The 23107-nt window shown below is 38.6% G+C and overlaps 1 non-coding gene across 1 annotated transcript; it reads left to right on the top strand.

The window, feature by feature from the left end:
• Positions 1-22440: 22440 nt before the first annotated feature.
• LOC117278861 (small nucleolar RNA R71) lies at positions 22441-22547 on the top strand. Its single transcript, XR_004509220.1, has one exon. It is a non-coding gene; the product is annotated as a small nucleolar RNA R71 (small nucleolar RNA).
• Positions 22548-23107: the final 560 nt, after the last annotated feature.

Genomic DNA, 23107 nt, shown 5'->3' with positions numbered 1-23107 from the left:
GCTCCCATAAGAGTGTGATACACAATCCTGTCGAGGAGAACGACCAGATCCCTTCATGTGCACACTGCCGAGGGTATAACGGCACGAACCATAGATGTATCTATTATACTGCCGAGGCGAATGGCCCGCTCACATTAGAATAAGAAGTTTTAACGGGTCCTTCACCCCACTCACAAGTAGTCTATCACTCTACACAAGTCTAGTCTCAAATCTTAACGTAAAATAAAAGAATTTAATAGGCAAGAGATAACTCAAATAGTACAGTTACGGCATGGAGGAAACCTAAGTCTATGTGGACATAACATAAATCTAGCTACATAAGGAGTCTCGTCACCTCGTGCGTACGTAGCCGCTGCAACAAGTAGCACATATAAAATATATCACCTAGGGTTAGTTTCCCCTCACAAAGTTAGATAGGAGACTTACCTCGCTCCGAAGTTCCATATACGGCTCCAACGCCACTCAAACATTTCAAACCGATGCCCGTCTCTCCAAAACTAGTCAAATAAATGTGCAAATCCAAAAATATATACTCTATTACCCATAATTAATCAAGTTATAACAATTCTCAACTCCGCTCAAAATGTCAATAAAGTCAACCCTCGGTCCCACGTGCACGGAATCCGAAAATATTTGAAGATAAACTTTACCCATAACACTACGAACTCAAATATATGATTTATTCACAATTCCACATCCAATTTCGTGGTAAAAATCCAAAAATACCAATTTTTAGGTTTTCCACCAAAATCTCAAATTTCTACAAATTCTCATGTCTAAATCTATATATAAACTCACAGTGTGAAGAAATCACTTACCCCATAATAGATGATGAAGATGGCACTCCAAAATCGGCTCCCATGGATGAAATGAAGTAAAAATGGGCAAAACCCCCATTTTAAAATAACACACTGCCCAGCGACTCTTCGCATCTGCGGTCCATTAGCCGCTTCTGCGTCTCCGCAGATGCGATGCTCCCCTTCGCTTCTGTGGCTTCCCTCTCATCTGTGGAAAAAAGGTCCGCTTTTGCAGACTTGCTTCTGCGGCAACACTGTCGCTTCTGCAAAGTAGCCCTCCCTCACTTTCCGCTTTTGCGATCGATCCATCGCATGTGCGACTCTGCTTCTGTGGTCCACCTGCTCGCTTCTGCGACCCCTGCCTCAGTCATGCCTAGCCCCTTCTACAAAGCCCATCTCACTTCTGTGAACTCGCACCTGCGAGCAAAATTTTGCAGGTGCAATTGCACCAGAAGGAAGAATTCCAGCAATTTCTTCAAGTCCAAATTTGATCCATTTCCAATCCGATTCAGACCCGAGGCCCCCAGGACCATGTCCAAAAATACCAACACATCCCACAAGACGATACAAACTTAGCCGAAACCTCGAATCACGTCAAACAACATCAAAATTACAAATCGACGGCCAAAACCTTTCTTTAAACATTCCAACCTTCACACTTCGACGAGCGCATCCGAACCATACCAAAACATTCCGGAATGACTCCAAACTTTGTGTACAAGTCATGAATCAGAATACGAACCCATTCCAAGGCTCAGAATCCCAAAATGGAATCTATAACACCAAATCCTAGTTCAAACCAAACTTAGGAAATTCTTAAACCTTCAAAATGTTAACTTTCCCATAATGAGCGCCGAAATGCTCCCGGGTGATCCGATACTCAACTCGAACATATGCCCAAGTTCGAAATTATCATACGTACCAATTGGAACCTTCAAATCCTGATTCCGAGGTCGTTTACTCAAAAGTCAAACCTTAGTCAATTCTTCCAACTTAAAGCTTCCAAAATTAGAATTTGCTTCCCAAGTCGACTCTGAACTTCCCGAAATTTAATCCCGACCACACGTACAAGTCATAATACCTGAAGTGAAGCTACTCAAGGCCTCAAACTGCCAAACGATATGCTAGAGCTCAAAACGACTAGTCGGATCGTTACAAGATGGAAATTGAAACATGACTTGAGTATATAGACATTAGATAAATCATCCATTTGGGATAGTTTAACACAATAAGAATAGAAACTCAGACAAACCATACTTGGAGTTCATAAAGGATTTATTGAATTCGATCCTACGGAGGTAGTTTAACCAACATACCTCAATCGACCTTTCCTTAGGATCCCTACAAAGTTTCACTTCTATTTATACTTCAATCTACATCCAGATAGTTCAATAGAATCACTATTAGTTGGAATTCTCAAAATGTGGGTCTTTTAGGCATTTCGTCAAACACTTTATATGTATACTCGTCTACAAGTTTCTATAATGGAATTTCTTCACCCCGCAACCAATTTTCAAGTAAACAATTTACCCACAATCATTCTAAGACAACCAACCACCTCCATTGGTACATGCATGTCTTAATATTCATTTTCCAACCCAAGAACCTCATTTCCTATTCTTCACAACCATCCAATTTTCAAGATTTAGGGCTTATAATGAATACAAGACTTGTTAAACATGATTTAAATGAGTTTAAAGTCATAATATAACTATATATGATGTTTGGATAGAAAATATAAAGTTTGGGAAAAATCGGATTTAAGTTTCGGAAAAACCGACAAAGGATTTGCCTTATCACAAACCTCTTCAAGAAATACATTTCGTGTGCTATATGAGGTCTTTTAGGAAATATTATATATAAAATTGAAGTTATTGGAATGTAGTTTCTAACTTACTTAACCGTTCGTTCATACGACATCCGGATAAAAAGATATAAGAATCACAAAATAGGCCAATGTGAGGGTGCCAAGCTAGCACCTCTTTGACTTTTCAAAAGTTGATATTTAGGTCTTAACTCGTCTCTCTATTCAATTTTTACATAGAACCCAACAAGAGAACACCATAAGACCTATTATTTAGCTCTCTAATAGGGTTTCAAAGAATACTAGCATCCCGGGTCCGAAATCGAGAAGCGATAATATTAGAACGATCCCTACGACGTAAGTATCATTATACCGCCTCTCTTTTTTCTTTGTAGTTCGAGTTTTGTACGGTACTTAATAGTTAAGAAACATCTAATTTCTGTATTTAAGTGTTTAAATATCAAGGGAGTTTGATAAATTGGTTTCCTAATAGTTAGAACTCACGGGACGGTGATCGGAAGCCGTGAGTTTGATTTTTTTTTTTACACTTTTAGTGGATTGTTTTGTAGTCCACTCGTGATGGCCTATTGTGGTGCGAATTTATGGAGTTTTGAAGGATAAAAGGGCATGGAGAAACACCACATGTGGCAGGGTAGTAGGTTGGTCGCTCGTCATTGCAGTTTTAGGCTAATTGATAACTTCTTTATTGGGTGTGTTATGGTATATTTGGGGTTTTTGTTGTATTGAAGGACTCGAATTGTAATTAGGTTGGTTTTGAGTTGTTGATTGTATTGTGTTTGTATCTCGCCTATAGTGGACTTGAGGGAGCAGTAAAACCAGGGAAAATGCTGCCCGTTTTATTTTAGAATTGAGTTATCGTTTGAGATACGTAATATACTAGCGCCATATAAGTTGTACATGTATTTATTTTGTTATAGGGTTGGCGCGCTAGTTATCATAAGCTTGTGGTTGAGTTGCATTGACGATTTGAGGTATGTTAAGGCTATCCCTTCTTTTCGTTTAGCAATATGATACAAACGAAATGAGCAAGCACGCAACTTTCGTAAATGATTCCATTCTTAGAAGTACTAGGGTTGCCTATGTTCTGGATTCCCCATATGTCCTACTTTCATATTGTTTGTTCATGGGTATCATGACATTCCTAGAGATATTATTGACTTACTTCATTATGCATTGCATCCATTTATACATGTATACTGACACATGACCAGATGGCGTTATATACGCGTGTAGTATATGTATATGGGGTATGGGAAAAGGTTATGGAGTTATATAAGCACCACCACCTGATCAGCTGGTATACGTTGAAGATTTCGCCCACAGTGGCTGAGATGATATGATGGGATGCCCTCAGAGGCTTAATGATGTTATGTATGCATATACCTATGCATGGTATGACAGTTATATGCACATGCATGACATTATAAATTTTTCAAGATTCACAGAGATATCTAGAATTACAGGTTGAGTTATTTACTCCATATTTCTTTTATGTCTTTTATATACTACTTTCACGCCTTACATACTCGGTACTTTATTTGTACTGACGTCCCTTTTTCCTGGGGACGCTGCGTTTCATGCCCGCAGGTCCCGATAGACAGGTTGTGTAACGTCCCAACCAGTCGTTTTGCCTTCTAGAATCTTATTCCTCTAAATAAGACTTTCCGTACATGATTTTACTGATAAATAACTTGCGGGGATGGTTGGTTCGAGATTTGGAAGCGCTTGGGTTAAAATCAGAACACTTGGTTTCTTAAGGTTGGCTTTAAATGCCAAGTTTGACTTCGGTCAACATTTTGAGTAAACGACCTCGGAATCGGGATTTGGCGGTTCCAATAAGTTCATATGATAGTTTCGGACTTGGGCGTATGTTCGGATCGGGTTTTGGATGACCCGGGAGCATTTTGGCGCCCAATAGTATAAGTTGGTTCTTGAAGGTTTTAGAAGTTCTTTAAAATTTGTCTTGGAGCGGGTTTTGGTAATATCGAGGTCCAAATGGAATTTCAAGATCGGGAATAGATCTGTAGTGTCATTTAAGACATGCACGCAAAATTTGGTGTCATTCTGAGTAGTAAATTGGAAGTAAATTGAAGAAGTTGAAGAACTTGAGGACCAATATAATCGAGGTCCAAAATTTGGTATGTTTCGGCGCATTGGAAGTAAATTGAAGAACTTGAAGTTCTTAAGTTTGATTTAATTGGTTTTAGGGTGTGATTCTTAGTTTTAATGTTGTTTCGGATGTTCCGAGAGTTTGAGCGAGTTTGTTTCCTGATTTCAAACTTGTTGGTACGTTCAGATGGGGCCCCGGGGGCCCCGAGTGTCAATCGGATGAGGCTCAAACCAAGTTGGAATTTGGAAGCCAAAGCTGAAGCTCCAGTTGCTGTCATAATCGCACCTACACTTGGTCAACCGCATGTGCGAGTCCCATGATCGCAGATGCATCCCAGCATAGGCTGCCCAGCCATCACAGAAGCGAAAGAAAGATCGCACCTGTAATAGCGCAGGTGTGAAGGGAGGCATCGCAGGAGTAGGCAGTGTATTAGATGCACGTTGTTTGTTCCTGATGTGTGGCCGCAGGTGCGATCACCTAGGCGTAGAAGCGAGATAAGGCAGCCTGGCTTTGGTCCGCACCTGCGTGAAATGTCCGCAGAAGCAGAATCGCAGGTGCGCCAATTTAACCGCAGGTGCGGAAGTTGCTGAAGGGCAGTGATGTTTTAAATCGGGGTTTGAGCACTTTTGCTCACTTCTTACTCTTCTTGGGGGTGATTTTAGAGCTGGTTAGAGAGAGGATTTCCATCAACTAGTTGAGCTTTGAGTTGTTTGGCGTCAAATTTGGAGGTTTAAGCACGTTCTTGAATTGGAAAGTAGGCCTTGAGACGAGGTAAGTCTCCTTTCTAACCTTGTAAGAGGGAAACTACCCCACAGGTGAAATAAATTAATATGTGTTGTTGTTTGTGGGGGGCACGTATGGACGAAGTGACGAGAGTCCGTACGTAGCTACTATTCCTGTTATGTCCGGGTAGTCTTAGGCTTACACCATGCCTTATTTATATTGTTGTTGCTTTATGTATATTGTTTGCCTTGAGAAGGGCGAAATGGAGTGTGCTTATTAAATGTTTCAACAGGAATGGGAATTGAGTAAACATGATGGGATCTTAAAAGTTTTCATTTGAATGTCATATTTTGAAATGAATGGGAGAGTACTATAAACATTTATGAGATCTTTGTGTAACCGCGTCGCATGTATGATTCGCGAGCGGGAAAATTCCTTAAATTTATGTTTTACCGCGTCGCATGTATGATTCGCGAGCGGGGAAAATATATGCATCTATGGTTCTCGTCGTTCGACTCTCGGCAGTGCACAGTTTAAATATTTTGTTCGATCGGGCCATACGACCTCGACATAATTGCGCATGCTAATTATTTGGAAATTCTCCATGATTTATTCTGCTTAAAGGCCTTGAAATGTAAGTTGCTAAATGGTATCACTGAAATTTAAGTTATAATTATGGAAGAAGGACTTATCTTTTCCTGTTGTTGAACTGACAGAATCCATGATATCCATCTTTGAGTCAATAAAAGAGTATAAGCCATAAAGTCATGTCCCCATTTCGAGAAATGAGTTGGTGACTCGTACGTGATTACCACAAGGAAAAGTTAGACCCCCGGAGAAATAAAAATCAGTATGGTCTAGTGAACAAGATAAACTGAACATGAATTAGGGATTGGAAGATATGATAATAGTCGGCATCGTGAGAATTTTAGAGATTGTGTTCCGACAATAATAGAATGGACAATAGATAGAAGGGTTACCGCAAGGCAAGTAAGAGTCTGTGAAGATTTGAAAAGACACCAAATATGAAGAGGTGAAACATTTATAGGTAAATATTCATAGCATTAAATGTTAGTACTCCCCTAAAGGGGGAAGATGGTGTGATATGGTATTAAGTCGGAGTTATGTGGTTCATGTAATTATGGAATAGTAAAGGAAGAATGCGGTCGAAATGTGAAAGGAATGAGATTGCATTTATTCAAATCCTACGGATATGATACAACTCCAGAACATTATGTAAGCATGACGGCGGGGAGAGGCAGTAAGTGTTCCATCACTAGATGTTATTGATAAATAAGTGCAAATGAACACTGGATACATAAGGAGCCAGTGTGCGGGGTAAGTTAGGACAAAGGATATAACCCAAGAGAGATTACGCAGAATATAGATATGAGAATGGACTAACGAGTAGTTAGTAGTTGATTCGGGAAGAGCCTATCCATGGCTATACAAGAGGATACTGACAAATCAGCAGGTTGTGCAAGATAAATATAGTGAAACCCAACATAGGGAATTCAGTCTTGCAAATATGATGACATCGTAATCCTTGAGAAATATTCAGATAGGAGTTGGGGTTTTAAAGGTACCGTATAAGTATTACGAAAATAAAAAAACGGTGTCACTGAGAAGACAGTAAAAAATTTTAGTTCAGAATCAACCTTACGAGCACAATGGCGTGGAGGTAAGTAATTAAGGATAATTATAGGCGAGTAAGAACATCAAAAATTGTTCCAGGTATATGATGTAATAATCTCGCAGCTTTACATGAGTCAAAGGGTCTCTCTTAAGTACTACAAAGAAACACTAGCTGAGGGAATAAGGAAGAAGGCTTCAACTTAAGCATAGTGACATAAATAAGAAATGGTCTTGTAACAACAGTCTCACAACAACATTGTATGTACTCCATAAGAAAGTGGCACATATCGTGGCTAATGAATGGGGAAGAAAAAAATTCAAAAGATGATAGGTGAGATCATATGAGTTACAGGAAATTCCAGTATTTGTGGGCAATCAGATAAGCCATGTATTCATGCAACAAGTGGTAGAACGGCCATGAAAAGTAATTGCTTATGTTTAAATACAACTAAGAAAGCACGAGAAGAATTACTTGACCCACGATTTAGAGTTAGCTGCGGTGATTTATGCACTAAATATGTGGAGGCACTATTTGTATGGCATTCATGTTGATATCTATACGAATCATAAGAGCCTTCAATATATTTTCATTCAAAGGGAATTGAATTTACGCCAGAGGATATGGTTGGAGCTACTGACAGACTATGACGTTGATATTTTATACCATCTGGGAAGGCAAATGTAGTAGCCGACGCCCTCAGCCGTAGATCTATGGGTAGCATGTCATATTTACAGCTAGAGAAGAGTGGGATAGCCCATGAGATTCATTAGCTAGCAAGTCTTGGAGTTCGATTACTGGACTCAGGTGATACCGGAGTTACTATTCAGGACACGACAACATCCTCTTTAGTAACTGAAGTGAAGGAACGCCAGTAGGAGGATCCTGTGCTAGATCATTATAGAGATATATCCCCTCAATAGGAGAATACACCACTTGAGATTATAGGAGATGGAGTCCTCAAATATCGAGGTCGATTATGTGTTCCTAATGTGGCAGGGTTGCCCCAACATGTTATGGGAGAAGCTCACTATTCTCGTTATTCTATTCATCCAGGAGCGACAAAGATGTATCATAATATCGGGGAAATATACTGGTGGGATGGAATGAAGAAGGATATAGCAGAGTTTGTTGCTCAGTGCCCTAATTGTCAGCAGGTTAAGATTGAGCATAAGAAACCTGGTGGATTATTGCAGGCTATAGAGATTCCGACTTGGAAATGGGAAGTGATTAATATGGATTTCATCATAGGCTTACCTCGTGTCGTGCCCCCTTTTTCTCGTGAAATCGGGCTTCGACATGTGACAACCCTTTTAAAGGAGGTATTAAAAGAAGAGAGTCGCCACCTAACGCTTTTTAAGGTGAGTTAGGGCACCTATTTGCAAATAACTATGTTTTAACTAGTCAACGCCACCAAAGATCGGGTAAGGACTCAAGTTACCTCAAAGAGAAGGTGTTAGGAATTCCTCGAGGTCCACAACTATGGGTCCCGGCCAAACTTAAATTATATGGATTAGTCTATGTGATCAAGTAAGCAAAGAGAGTACAAAATCTAAGCATTGTATTACAAAGAGATCTTGAATAGGGAGGTGCAACTATTTTTCCGTTCTAATAGAAAAGAAAGAAAACAAAGGGGGGGGGGGGGGGGGGCTAAGTTTTTAGCCTAAAGGGTCACCCCGTGCAATATAAATAATATTTCGTAACTCCTTTGAGATAGGGTGTTACTCATATTATCCAGCGGGAACAGACTATCATTTCCTGCTACCCGATTACTATGTTAAAGTTGTTTACCTAAGACGGCTCTAATTCAATTCTAAGTCGTACCCGACGCGTGCACTACCCGTCCCATACCTATGGTCCAGGAGGTTTTGGACCTCTATTTGGATGGTTCTAGACCTTATATAGGCTTCTCAAAAATGCAAAACTAGGCGACAAACAAAACACATATTGGACTTCAAATATGGCAGTTAAGGGCTCAAGTTAGCCTCCACACTTAAGCAATAACTACACGCGAAACATGTTTTCATGTTAGGTCGTTTCTGAATTAAGAACCTTAAGCCCTATAAACATGATTTCTATGTGACTATGCATTAAAACATACAAGAGGTTTCAAAGGCTAGGTGCTGGTTATCTCCAAATTATATGATTGTTGCATGCTGATTTGAGATTGCAGATTTCCAGTTATTTAACCTATAGATGTTGTGTCTAGGAATGAATCACTAAGTGACAATTAAATCTATTAGAGGAAAGCCCAGAATTATTCATGCTTTCTAACAATAGCATACGTGAAACAATGTTTGAGCGATTTAACATTAACAAATTATGGCGAGTAATTATATCCTATAGGGAGGATCTCTAACGTTCAGCACTTAGATCTGATTTTATCGTCATACCTTAATCCTATAGGCATATTTTCTAGGTGACAATGGCAAATGAAATAGTCAGAATACTGTAGGCATGATTTCTAGTGAATTCTGATGCGAATTGAAATCAATGACATTTATTCTTATAAGAAGGTTTTCTAATAGCACGTAGTAGTAAGCATAATTGCAGCACTTTGAATTCATGTTTGCTAGCAGACTGTGCGTATGTGTGTGTTTCCCCTAATGGCATGATTTCTATAGTGCACATAGTGATGGAATAGCATATATATAACAAGTAAATCATTGAGTCCTATAGCCATATTATCTACCCATTTGGTATGCAAATATTAGAAATCTACCAATTCCCCACTTTACTAACACCCCAATCATTTATACAAAGTTATTACATGCCTATTAATGAGTACGATACAAATGTTATACAAATAGTGACAATAGGCCTATGGCAGGCCTAAATGAAATATCCAGCACTGTCTGGGCCTTCAGTAATTCTCACACAGCATACCCAGACTTCTAACAAGGAGCCGTATTCATCAATACAACCCCAAAATCCAAAGAGGAGCCCAAAGTCAATTCATATAATGATATTGCCAAGCATTGCATTATTTAAACCAACCGACTTAGATGTACAACAGATAATAGGATGAAAGGGGTTGAATGGGGGTAGTTTAAGTTTCAGGGAATGACTAAGAACCCAAATCCTAGTGTATCAGAGTTCAAAAGGTCCTAAAATGGACCTCGAGCAGTGCTCACACTAGGAGGTCAGCATTAAAGCCTAGGTAGCCTTGGCTTTCAGCCTGCTAAAAATAGGAAGTTCAGAATAGCATAAGTAGCAAATGAGGAGAATGGACAATGGCTGAGGGACAGAACTGGGGGTACACTTATAACCTAAAATAGACATAGCCAAGTTGAGCATACAGAGCAACTAATCAAGAAGGCCAGTAGGTTCAGCAGGATTTCCATACATAGCAAAGTATCACATAGACAATCACATTTTGAAAGAGTTGGGGAAGAAACAGGTTTGCATGGGTATACAGAGATTATCATGTACAGATTCATGATACTAAACCAATTGAGACCTAAAAGGTCCAAATTAAGCTAAGTATGCATCCTACTATCATAAGATAGACATATTAACTCTCATAAGGAAACAAGATTGCATTGAGACATGATAGGGAGCACACATTATGACAAAACCACATGTGGGAAGGGTCAGGGGAGAAACAAGTTTGTAGTCACATATGCACAATACAAACAAGTTAAAACCTAAGAGATTAGGCTAAACATACATCCTAGTGTCATGCTAATCAGTATCTAGACATGATGGGGAATGCACATTGTGACAAGCCAAATAATCACTGAAAGAACAGGATATCAGATGAACCATAGACATGCTGGGGAACATATTATCACAGAAGCAAGATCATAGAGAATGGTCTTAAGACAAATTGAAACACATTTCACAAGAAAGACAAACATTGCAGAGATTCAATGCAATGTGATATAGCAAGTTCATATCAAATAGCACATGTAGGGATTCTGGGATTGACACAATAGACTAATTAACTAAAGAAGATCTAAGTAATGCCATAAAACAAAATGGTTCAAACAAGGTAGGGAAAACAAGTTCAGGTAACTGTTAAGATCTCAGTCAATCACTAATGGGGTATGGGGATCATGTTGAGTGACACAATAGCAGGGGAACATGTCATAAATAACACAGTAAGTTCTAGCACAATGTGAAGCATTCATTATAGAGATTAAGGACAAAGCAAATAAGCATGTTTTAGGGAACATTCAGGCACCAATACACTGGCTAAACGAATTTAGTAGGGTCAGATTATCCAAGTTAGACTTAGGCAATCTCATAACTAACAACATTAGGAGGAAGTTAAATGCTAAAGAGACTAAGAACAAAGTAGAATTAACATAATCGTGCACAAAAGTAATCCAGAAAACATATTAAGCCATAGATTTCAGATGTGAGAACACATGTAAATCAAAGACACATAGGGATGAAATTGCAAAAGTCAAATGGCTTACCAGTTTAAACGGACAACAATAAAGAGCAATAGATCCACAAGAACCCAGAAACCTCGATGCGTCAAAGTTCCCAAGAGCTTCGAAAGAACCCTGGGCAATGCTCGCACCAAGAGAAAGTTCGAAAAGTAGACTCTCAGTGGCCTTGGATTTCAGCCCAACACAAAACACATAACAAGATAATGAAGGAATTAACAGAGCAAAGCTTCAAATCTTAGTGAGATTATCGATTCAAGTCCTTTTTCAAAAGGGAATGGGGAGGGGTTTATATAGTGACAGAAATCGAGCAGTAAACAAGGAAAACTGTAAAAGAAAACATAAATAAGGAAGTATTAACATGCAGAATCAATAAAAATCAGATTAGGGAAAAAATAGGTAAACCCTAGTTGATAGAAATCAAAGATTAACCGGAAATCTTGGCTAATCGGACCCATATAGCCATGGTCTTGATGTATATGGACTAGATATTGTCCAGATTCAAACAGTTGAAGTGATTGGGCAGAATCGGAGGATAGTACTTGCCATGTTTAGGCAAGTACTAAGTAATACCATGGAGCAACACCAGTAGCGGAGAAATACTTGTATGGTAAGTGAATGATGGGAGAATCCCATTATCGACGGTATTAGGGAAAGATTTGGAGAAGGCGGCGATTAGGGTTTTCTGGTGGGAGAAGGAGCATTTGAGGGCGGCTGGGTAGAGACAATGGGTCTCTAGGATTAGGGGATCGGATTTAAGAGAAGGGGTTAGTTTATTAGGGGTCGTTGATCATTTGAGATCAACGACCAAGATGAAAGAATGGTGTTGGGTGGATCGTTTAAATGGGTTACCGGTCGAGTTATTTTAAAAGGGTAATTGGGGTAATTGGGCTAATCCTTGTCCGAAAATTGGTTAGAATTGGGCTATTATTTATATGCCCAAAATTTATCAAAACAATTTATAAACAATGCTTGATAAATAAATAAAAATATTATTTATGCACTAAAATTATTAAAAATAATAACTTTGTATTATAAAAATATAAAATGCTATATTGACACAACTAATATAAATAAAGAGCATTTCTGTACAGATATAGGATATTACTGCAAAATTGCGCAAATAGCTTAAAAATATTAATGCAATTACATAAAATGAAGTAAAATATTTGAAACATATATTATAGGTGCAAAAATAATAACTTTAAGTAGTTAAGTCATCATAAAATAATTTGAAGGAGTAATTAGTAAATATTCAAGCAATTTAAATACAGAAAAATCAATTTTAAAGCTCTAAAAATTATAGGAAATTATAGAAAAATGATTGTATAGATTTGTAAACTAAATAATGATATAAAAATGATGTTTTTGAATATATATATATATATATATATATATATATATTTGAGAAAATATGAGGGAATAATTGGGTATCAACAGCTCGTACCCAATGTAAGTTCGATTTTATATGGGTTATTGTTGATAGACTTACAAAAATATGCACATTTTCTGCCTGTCAGGACTACGTATTCAGCAGAGGATTATGCAAGGCTTTACATTAAGGAGCTAATATGACTTCATGGTGTCCCTATATCTATTATCTCAGATAGAGGTGCTCCGTTTACAGCTAATTTCTAGAGTTCCTTCCAAATAGGATAGGGGACTCACGTAAGTCTTAGTACAACATTTCATCCCTATACAGATGGTCAGGCGGAGCATACTATTCAGACACTGGAGGATATGCTACAGGCTTGTGTGATGGACTTCAGGGTAGCTGGGATGATCATCTTCCACTTATTGAGCTCGCATATAATAATAGCTATCATTCAAGCATCTAGATTACTCCATATGAAGCTATTTATGGACGGAAGTGTAGGTCACCTATCGGATGGTTCGAGGTTGGGGAAACTAAATTAGTAGGACCAGAGTTGGTACAACAGTGAGTTGAGAAGATTAAGCTTATACTATTAGCAGCTCAGAGTCGTCATAAGTCGTATGTAGATAATCGACGATGAGACTTGGAGTTTCAGGTAGATGATTGGGTATTCCTAAAGGTATCACCGATGAAAGGAGTTATGAGATTCGGTAAGAAAGGAAAGCTTAGCCCTCGGTACATTAGACCTTATAAGATCATATGTAGAGTAGGCCAGGTAGCATATGAGTTAGACTTGCCTTCCAACTTGGAGTCAACACATCCAGTCTTTCATGTGTCTATGCTCTGTAAGTGTATCGAAGATCCTTCTAGAGTCATTCCAATTGACGATGTTCAGGTCATAGAGAAACTATCATATGAGGAATCTCCCACTTCTATACTAGATAGACAGGTTCAGAGATTGAGAACTAAAGACATATCTTTGGTTAAAGTACTTTAGAGGAACAATAATGTGGAGGAGATGACTTAGGAAGCTGAAGAAGACATGAAGTCTAGGTATCCTCACTTGTTTCCGCTTTCAGAGGAGGATCAGACTGAGACATCATAGCCTTAGGTACGTATATGTTACTCGATTCTTATGTTAGTTATTTTCATTGGTCGTGTGAGGCCCTTGGTGTTATTGATGATTATGGACCTGTGTGGCTTTGTATTGTTGGGTTTTCTATCGGATAAGTTGGTAGTGGTAACATTAAAGAGGAGACTCTGCCAACATTTCTATAGGTCTCTGGGAGTTTAACATTCGAGGACGAATGTTTCTAGGGGGGAAGATTGTTACACCCTGTGCGTCCCAAGGTGACGTATAATGAATACGAGACTTGTTAATCATGATTTAAATGATTTTAAAGTCATAATATGACTATATATAATATTTGGATAGAAAATATAAAGTTTGGGAAAAATCGGATTTAAGTTGCGGATAACCCAACTAAGGATTTGCTTTTTAATGAAGCTTTTTGAGAAATATATTTCATGTACTATATGAGGTCTTTTTGGGACATATTATATACCAAATTGAAGGTCTTGGAATGTAGTTTTCAACTCACTTCACCGTTCATTCGTATGACATCCGGATAAAATGATATAAGCATTGGAAGATGGGCCAATGCGAGGATGCCAAGCTAGCACCTCTTGGACTTTTCAAAAGTTGATATGTAGGTCTTAACTCGTCTCTCTATTCAATTTTTACATAGAACCCGACCATAGAACACCATAAAACCTATCCTTGAGCTCTCTAATAGGGTTTCAAAGAATACTAACATCCCGGGTACGAAATCGAGAAGCAATAACATTAGAACGATCCCTACGACGTAAGTATCATCATATCGCCTCTCTTTTTTCTTTGTAGTTCGAGTTTTGTACAGTACTTAATAGTTAAGAAATGTCTAATTTCTGTATTTAAGTGTTTAAATATCAAGGAAGTTTGATAAATTGGTTTCCTAATAGTTAGAACTCACGGGATGATGATTAGAAGCCTTGAGTTCGATTTGTTTTTTCACTTTTAGTGGACTGTTTTAGGTTGGTCGCTCGTCATTGCAGTTTCAGGCTAATTGATAGCTTGTTTATGTGGTGTAACAACAACAACAACAACAACAACCCAGTATAATCTCCACTAGTGGGGTCTGGGGAGGGTAGTTTGTATGCAGACCTTACCCCTTCCCTGGGGTAGAGAGGCTTTTTCCGATAGACCCTCGGATCCCTTCCCCCAAGAACTCCCCACCTTGCTCTTGGGGTGACTCGAACTCATAACCTCTTGGTTGGAAGTGGAGAGTGCTTACCACTAGAGTAACCCACTTGGTTTATTGGGTGTGTTATGGTATATTTGGGGTTTTTGTTGTATTGAAGGTCTTGAATTGTAATTAGGTTGGTTTTGAGTTGCTGATTGTATTGTGTTTGTGTTTGAATCAAGTTATCGTTTGAGATACGTAATATACTAGCACCATCTAAGTCGTACATCATTTCTTTGTTATAAATGTTGGCGCGCTAGTTATCATAAGCTTGTGGTTGAGTTGCATTGACGACTTGAGGTATGTTAAGGCTATCCCTTCTTCCCTTTTGGCATGATCCATATGATACAAAAGAAACGAGCAAGCACGCAACTTTCATAAATGATTCTATTCTTAGAAGTGCTAGGGTTGCCTATGTGATGGATTCCCCATATGTCCTACTTTCATACTGTTTATTCATGGGTATCATGACATTTCGAGAGATATTATTGACTTACTTCATTATGCATTACATCCATTTATACATGTATACTGACCCATAATCAGATGGCGTTATATACGCATATAATATATGTATATGGGGTATGGGCAAAGGTTATGGCGTTATATACGCACCACCACCTGATCAGCTGGTATATGTTGATGATTTCGCCCACAGTGGCTGAGATGGTATTATGGAATGCCCTCAGAAGCTTGATGATGTTATGTAGGCATATACATATGCATGCTATGACATTTATATGCACATGCATGACATTATAAATTTTTCATGATTCATAGAGCTATCCAGAATTACAGGTTGAGTTCTTTATTCCATGTTTCTTTAACGTCTTTTATGTACTACTTTCATTCCTTACATACTTGGTACTTTATTTGTACTGACGTCTCTTTTGCCTGGGGACGCTGCATTTCATGCCCGCATGTCCCGATAGACAGGTTGAGAGTTCTCCTAGTATGCTATCAGCTCAGCGGAAGGTGCTTGTGCACTCCACTTGCTCCAAAGTTGCATATTTGGTCAGTATGATTTGAATATGTATTGATTGGTATGGCGGGGCCCTGTCTCGACCTTTATGACATTTATGTACTCTTAGAGGCTTTTAGATAAATGTCATGTATATGGATACTTGTATGGCCTTATAGGCCTACGTTTTGAGTATACAAATGATTATGTCGGCTTTATAGGCCCATATGTCACATGTATAAGTTTCTATATTATGTTGGGTCGTCCTATGTCTAGTATTCCCTTATATTTTATTCCCGTTATTTCATGACGGCCCTTCTAGCCCACTTACCCATGATGATATGATAAGAAAGATATGTTACGTTAGTACTCGGTTGTGTAAGAAGGCATCGGGTGCCCGTCGCGGCCCTACGGTTTGGGTCGTGACACAATCACTATCCCATAAACCCCCAACATAATAAAATCCTACTTAAACCCATTATTAAACTTTGCATGAGAGCTAGGGATGAAGTCTTACCTTATATGTGGAAGATCTTGTGTTCTTCCCTCCTTGAATCCCCAAGATTATAGCAAGAAATGGTAGTTTAGACGTGTTTAAGCTTCCCCCCCCCTCCCCCACACTCTCTCTATTGTGTTTCTCTCTCTCAAAATACCAAATTTTGCCTTCTAAAATGACCCCTTAGGCCTTATATTAAAAATGGAGTCGGGTAAAATTTTTCCAAAGATAACCCTCCGAGTTGGGTCTGTGATCGCGGAATGGATCGTGAAATAGCAATGCGGTCTGCAAAATGGACCGCAGAATGGTGCTCCTTATTTGAGTTGGAACTGGATAGATCTGTGGTAGATACGTGGTCCACAAAAAGTTTTGCGGTCTGCACATTGGACCGTGTTGGGTCCAAACGCATACACAAGTATACGCGGTTGATAAGTAATAAAGTGATGAGGAAGTATCGTTTCCATGAGAACTTATGATCAACTATTGTTCAATCTAAATTATTTATAAATTTATTTCTTAAGTGGTTGTGAAGAAAATGATTGAGATTTTAATTAGTAAATTACAACGAAACTAATAAGCAAATAAGAAAATAAGATCGCAAGTAGAGGAAACAAAAACTTAGAAAGAATTCACTGAGATGAGAATATCCCGGGGTTATGGGATTAATGTCTATCCTATTGCGTTTATTGCTCCCAAACGCATACGCTAGTATATGTGATCATACAAAATCTAATGATAAGTCGAGTGTCGAACCCACAGACTTGTGTTAACTACCCAATAATTTCATCAAGAATGTTATTCAGTTGAGTCAATCAAAGTTCAAAAGTGTGATTATACTAAGTAAGAGATGTAACAAGTACTAATTAATTAGGTGGAAAATTGTTGTTGTGTATCCAGCAGAGATGAATATTCCATGGCTGTGATCGATTCACCAATTCTATTGTGTTCTAGTTAACTCTCTCACTCATACAATTTACTCACGGTTGCTAATTAATCGAATAATTGCTCTCGTAGTATTCTCCTGAATTACTACTCGCCTATTCAAAATTGATTTAATGCCTATATTCCTATGGAATCAATCTATTAAGAACGCATTAAGATTATGATATTCAATTGATCATGGTGACTAGGTATATTCCTATCCTAACCACAAATCTGCCACACTTAGAGTTAAGATCATGTCCTCTTCAATTTTCTCTAATCTAGACATAGCTTTCCCAAGTATAGCATAGATAGTAAATAGAACCTAGCTGTTGGCCATACAATTAAGCAATTAATCACAGAATTGAAGAAACAATCATATATTAGCAAATTATAATCAAGGTTAAGTCAACTTCAAACAATAATATTCATGGCTAAATCACAACCCTAGAACTTATGGGTTTTAGCCATCCATGATAAAATCAAAACAATTTCACAAGTGTTGTTTAGCTGAAAATACTAAGAAAGATGAAAACAAACTGAGAATTCTTGCTCCCAAGTGTTCTGTGTGTGTATTTTCCTCTCAAAGTGGCGTATCTCCCTCCAAAATAGGTTTAGACTTGCTTTTATACGAGTTGGGGGAATCTTGGATCGAAATAACCTTGTCACGGGCGAAGTAAGACACTTTCCCGTCACCCAGCGTCCATGATAGCGTGGGGCCCTGGCTGTGGCACTGGGAATTTTGTGCTTCTAGATATTGCGCCACAGGTAGCCCCTCACGCTAGCCTGGGCGCTACACTATGGCAATTTTTTATTTCGTTTCCTTTTTGCTTCAATTCGTGAACCTTCGTCCGACAATGCCTCTGGATGATTCATACACATAAAAAATAATGAATTAGTACAAATTATTACATTACATATCCGAAATCTATGAAACGTGAGTAAAATGGGAGGCAGTATGCATATAAATATACATACTTTAAGCCGAATATCAACACCCCACACTTAGAATCTTGCTCTCCCTCGAGCAATGAAACTATAAGTTACACCCAACAACGTACATCTCAACTAGGGATGAGAAATTCAATTTTTCAATCAAACACTCCACCCTTGATCATGGTTGATACTGGCAATCAAGAATGAATATACAAAATTCTCATTCTTCCCGTTTTAAATATGCCCATGTATAAACATTCAATTCAACCAACTCAAACAGCCTATTGATAACCACCCTACCTCAAAAGCCAACTCGTTACCACTAAGCACTCTCAACTCGTGAACTCACCCAACAAGAGAAATTCACAACATCACCAATCCATCATGAGATCATGTTCCCTCGCCAACAAATAAGAGAGTGAATATAGAAATAGCCCACACATTCAAATATGACTTTGAACATAAATTAAGGACATCAAACAATCGAACAAAAGTCGCTCACTCTCACAAAGAAATTTGTGTGCATCCCGTGGTCGTACCATAAGCTTGCCCATAATGTACGTCTCTACTAATCTAAGCTAGCCAAGTCTAGGATCAATTAGGACTTTATAGGTTGCAATATAGGCTAAGGGATGGGTAGGATATATTTAGGAATAGTGACTAACCCTCCTAAGTAGTTTAATACACTACACTAAAAAATCGAGCACTTATTCTTCTCAATCAATTCACAGACCACGAACTATACATAACATAGCCCTTTCTTCAATTAAGCATTTCTACATCCACACTAGCACGAATTAGTAAGATTAGGAGGTGTGTGTTTTTCTTCCTCTTGACTATCAACATTATTTGTATATTTTGTTTTCTTTAAATTTTCTTTTCTATTTTTATTTCTACACACACTCCATACATTAAGGTTCATCGGCTAGTGGCCTTTTTCACAACTTAGTGCACCTTATGGGCCCTTCTATGGTTCCACTTGAAAGCTATTTCCCAATCGCTCACCTTACTTCTTTTAGCGACTAAGTGCCTTTGGCAGTAAAAGTTCAACAAGCTTAAATTAAGAACAAAATAGGGTTATGGCTTGTATTGTGAGTGCCAAAGAAAAGGTCTATAGGCTCAAAGGGGCTGGTAAGGGGAAAATTTTATTTGTAACTGACAAGAACATCTATGATCAAGCAAAGAACTGCGTACATCATCTTCTAGACAAGCACAACTTAATGATTTCACTTAGATTAACACACGGGGCAAGTTCTAGACTACACCAGATAGCATTGAATAACACAAATCCTCACACACACATTGCACATGACTCAATCAAGACAGTATTGTTTAACTCTCACGTAAAGCAAGCACATATAGTTGAGAAATTTGTAGCAATAATGCACTTGGTGACATACAAGTCAAACAACTGAGAACATACGTCACAAAGTAGGCTATTTATATTACTTAGGCATCACATTTCAAATCAAATATAATAGGAAGACATAGAGCATGCCATATCCTAATATGCCAGCACCAAACATGTCAACATGTATCTTAGAGAAACTCAGTTTTTCTTCCTACCCTAGTCCTAAAAAGGTAAAAACAAAATACCTGGTTCAGGCTACACCATTGGAAAAGAACCAGTGCCCAAAAAGAACTAAGGGATACTACCTAACTATCCTAATAAAATAAACGAAAATCTTTTTGGTGTTTTTAATCGGACTTTAATCCCTCAAGAAAGCTGTCCAAGAGATCCATCGACGGGAAAAGCCTGAGCTTTTTATGATTTTTCTCTATTTTTGTTTTTTTGAATCTAGACTACTACTAACCGCAAGTTCTAGAAATGACTAATGAAAAAGAAAAAAAATTTCATACGACTTCATTCAGAAAGCAGTTAACCCACCCACACTTACGACATGCATAGTCCTCGATGCATGAGCAGAGAGAAAAATATCAAAACAATCGTGAGAAATACTCCCTGGGACCCTCTAGGGATAATCTAGCACATGATCCTAAATATTAAGGGTCGGGATGACCTCACACTTAAGCTCAAACATGCTCCTCAGCTTCAACTCCGGGTACTCAGACTTCCCCTAATCTGCAAAACAAAAACAAAACAAAACAAAACGTGACACTTAAAAAATAAAAAAATAAAAAAAAAATAAATTACAGGCTGGGTTTCCTTCCAACAAGCGCCTTATTTATAGTCGTGGCACGACTCTGCTACTCTGGTCAAGATGGGTCCTTTCTCTTCTTATTTATCCCATGAAGTTTAGCCTTTTTGCACGCTCTAGGAAGGTCTCCTCTTTAATCTCTGGCTCTTTTCTCAATCGTCTTTACACACTCAACTTGCAACATCACCTCCTCTATCTCAGTTTTCCCATCTGGATCACTACAATTCACGTAATGGCTCTGCTCTTTCCCCTTCAGTTCCATCACAGTAATGATGCACAAGTCCTCATAATGTTTAGGGAGCTTAAGTGCCTTATACACATTAAAAGTGATTTCCTCATCATCAACTCTCATCTTCAACTTTCCTTCTCTCACATCAATAATCGCTCCAACAGTAGCTAAGAACGGTCACCCTAAAATAATGTGCACTTCCTCATCCGCCTCGTAATCAAGAACAACAAAATCAGCATGAATAATAAACTTTACCACTCGGACTAACACATCCTCAATAATATCTTCTGGCATCACTAGTGACCTATCTGCCAACTACAAAGTGATTGTAGTCGGTCTAAGGACCCTTAATCCAAGTTGCTTGAACAAAGATGATGGCATCAAATTTATAGTAGCCCCTAAATCACATAGGGCTCTACCAACTTCTTGATTCCCAAGAGACAGAGGAATTGTGAAACTCCCAGGATCCTTCAACTTAGGAAGAAGTTTACTCTGAACTCTAGCATTGCATTCTTTAGTAAGTTCAACTGTTTCAAACTTTGCATGTCTTCGTTTGTTTGCCACAATACATTTGAGATAATTTGCATACTTAGGAACTCCCTGCAAAATTTCCACCAAAGGAAAATTCACAAGCACTTGGTTCAAAATATCTAAGAATTTCTTGTACTTAGCATCATCTTTTTGCTTCTACAGTCTTTGTGGAAACGGAGGTGGTGGCCTTGTCATAATTACTTGCTCTGATCTTTCACTTTCTTTCTCATTCTTCTCAACTGGCTTAGGAACCAATTCTCTTTCAGGCCTCGCCGTATACTTCTTTTTCCTTGGAACTTCTTCTAAGACTCTTCCATTTCTCAAGGCAACCGCATTGACTTGAGCCTTAGGATTAGGCTCAGCATCACTAGGAAGAGCCCCAAGTGGCCGATTATTTTGCACACTGGTAAGTTGCCCCATTTGTCGCTCAAAATTCTGAATAGCTGCTAAGTGGGCTACTGCACAGCCATATATTTCTTTATCATCCCCTCAATGTGACTCGTCAATTTCGTAGGTTGTTCAGCTTGCAGTGGTCTATATTGCTGCTCAGGAGCTTGTGGCCTGTACTAATTCTGAGCACCTTGATTTCCACCCCAAGAAACGTTTGGGTGGTTTCTCCAGTTAGGATTATAAGTGTCCCCATACTAATTTTCATGGACTCGATTTGCATTACCCACAAACTATACAGACTCTAGATTTGCTGGGCATAGATTGCTCATGTGACCTTCTCCACAGACTTTACAAAATATCTGAACCTACTACACTGGCTGAGCTTGTTGCTTATTAATGACCAAGGTCATCTTATTGACTTGGTTGGCCAAGGTGGCAACCTGCGCTGATAATGCAGAAATAACGTCTAACTCGAGGACCCCTGCAGATTTTTGAACTGTGTCTCTGCCCATATCTCCTTGCCAATCAGGTTTACTTTTGGAGAATTTGTTGAATAATGCATAAATTTCATCGAAGCGTTTCTCCAACAATTGACCTCTCGCTGCAGCGTCCACCACATTTTTTGTCTCTAGATGTAACCCTTCTATGAATGTATGAGCCAACACTTCATTTGTCTAGTTGTGATGAGGAAAATCTCTGAGCAGCCCCTTGAGCCTCTCCCAAGTTGAATATAAAAACTCCCCTGATTTCTGTTTAAAGGCTACTATCTTGCTTCTAATCTTTGCAGTTTTGCCTGAAGGGAAGAATCGTGCCAAACATTTCATAGCCAGATCATTCCTTGTTGTAATAGAATTATTTAGTTCCTCCTTCAACCACCGCGTTGCTTCGCCCAATAGAGAAAATAGCAACGGTGTGAGACTCACATCGTCTGGAGTGACTCCGTTAGTGATATAAGTATCACTAATCTCCAAGAATTTTACAATATGTTGTTGTGGATCCTCGTATGGAAGACCCATAAATTGACGGCTTGCATGTAGTAACCGGATCATGCTCAGTTTTAGCTCAAAGAGCCAAGTGATTCTAGGCTTCATAATGTTGGAGGTGATTAGCAATACTGGGCATCGCCACATCCTGAACAACCATATGTTGCTCATCTTCCATGTTCACAGGTAATTGAACAAGTACATGAAGATTATCTATATCCCTTGCTTCTCTCAACCTCCAGTGAAATGTTCTCTCGGGTTCGGGGTCAAAGCCTTGAAGTTTATTCTGGCTCCTGACCCTTTCCATTCTATCAAAGTTTCTGAGAGCATAGCAACCAATAAGAAATGTTAGACTTGAC

Source organism: Nicotiana tomentosiformis, chromosome 6, assembly GCF_000390325.3.
Source record: "Nicotiana tomentosiformis chromosome 6, ASM39032v3, whole genome shotgun sequence".
In the NCBI taxonomy this organism is placed as follows: domain Eukaryota; kingdom Viridiplantae; phylum Streptophyta; class Magnoliopsida; order Solanales; family Solanaceae; genus Nicotiana; species Nicotiana tomentosiformis.
Note: the sequence above shows the minus strand (reverse complement) of the source record. Positions and strands in the feature narration are given on the sequence as shown.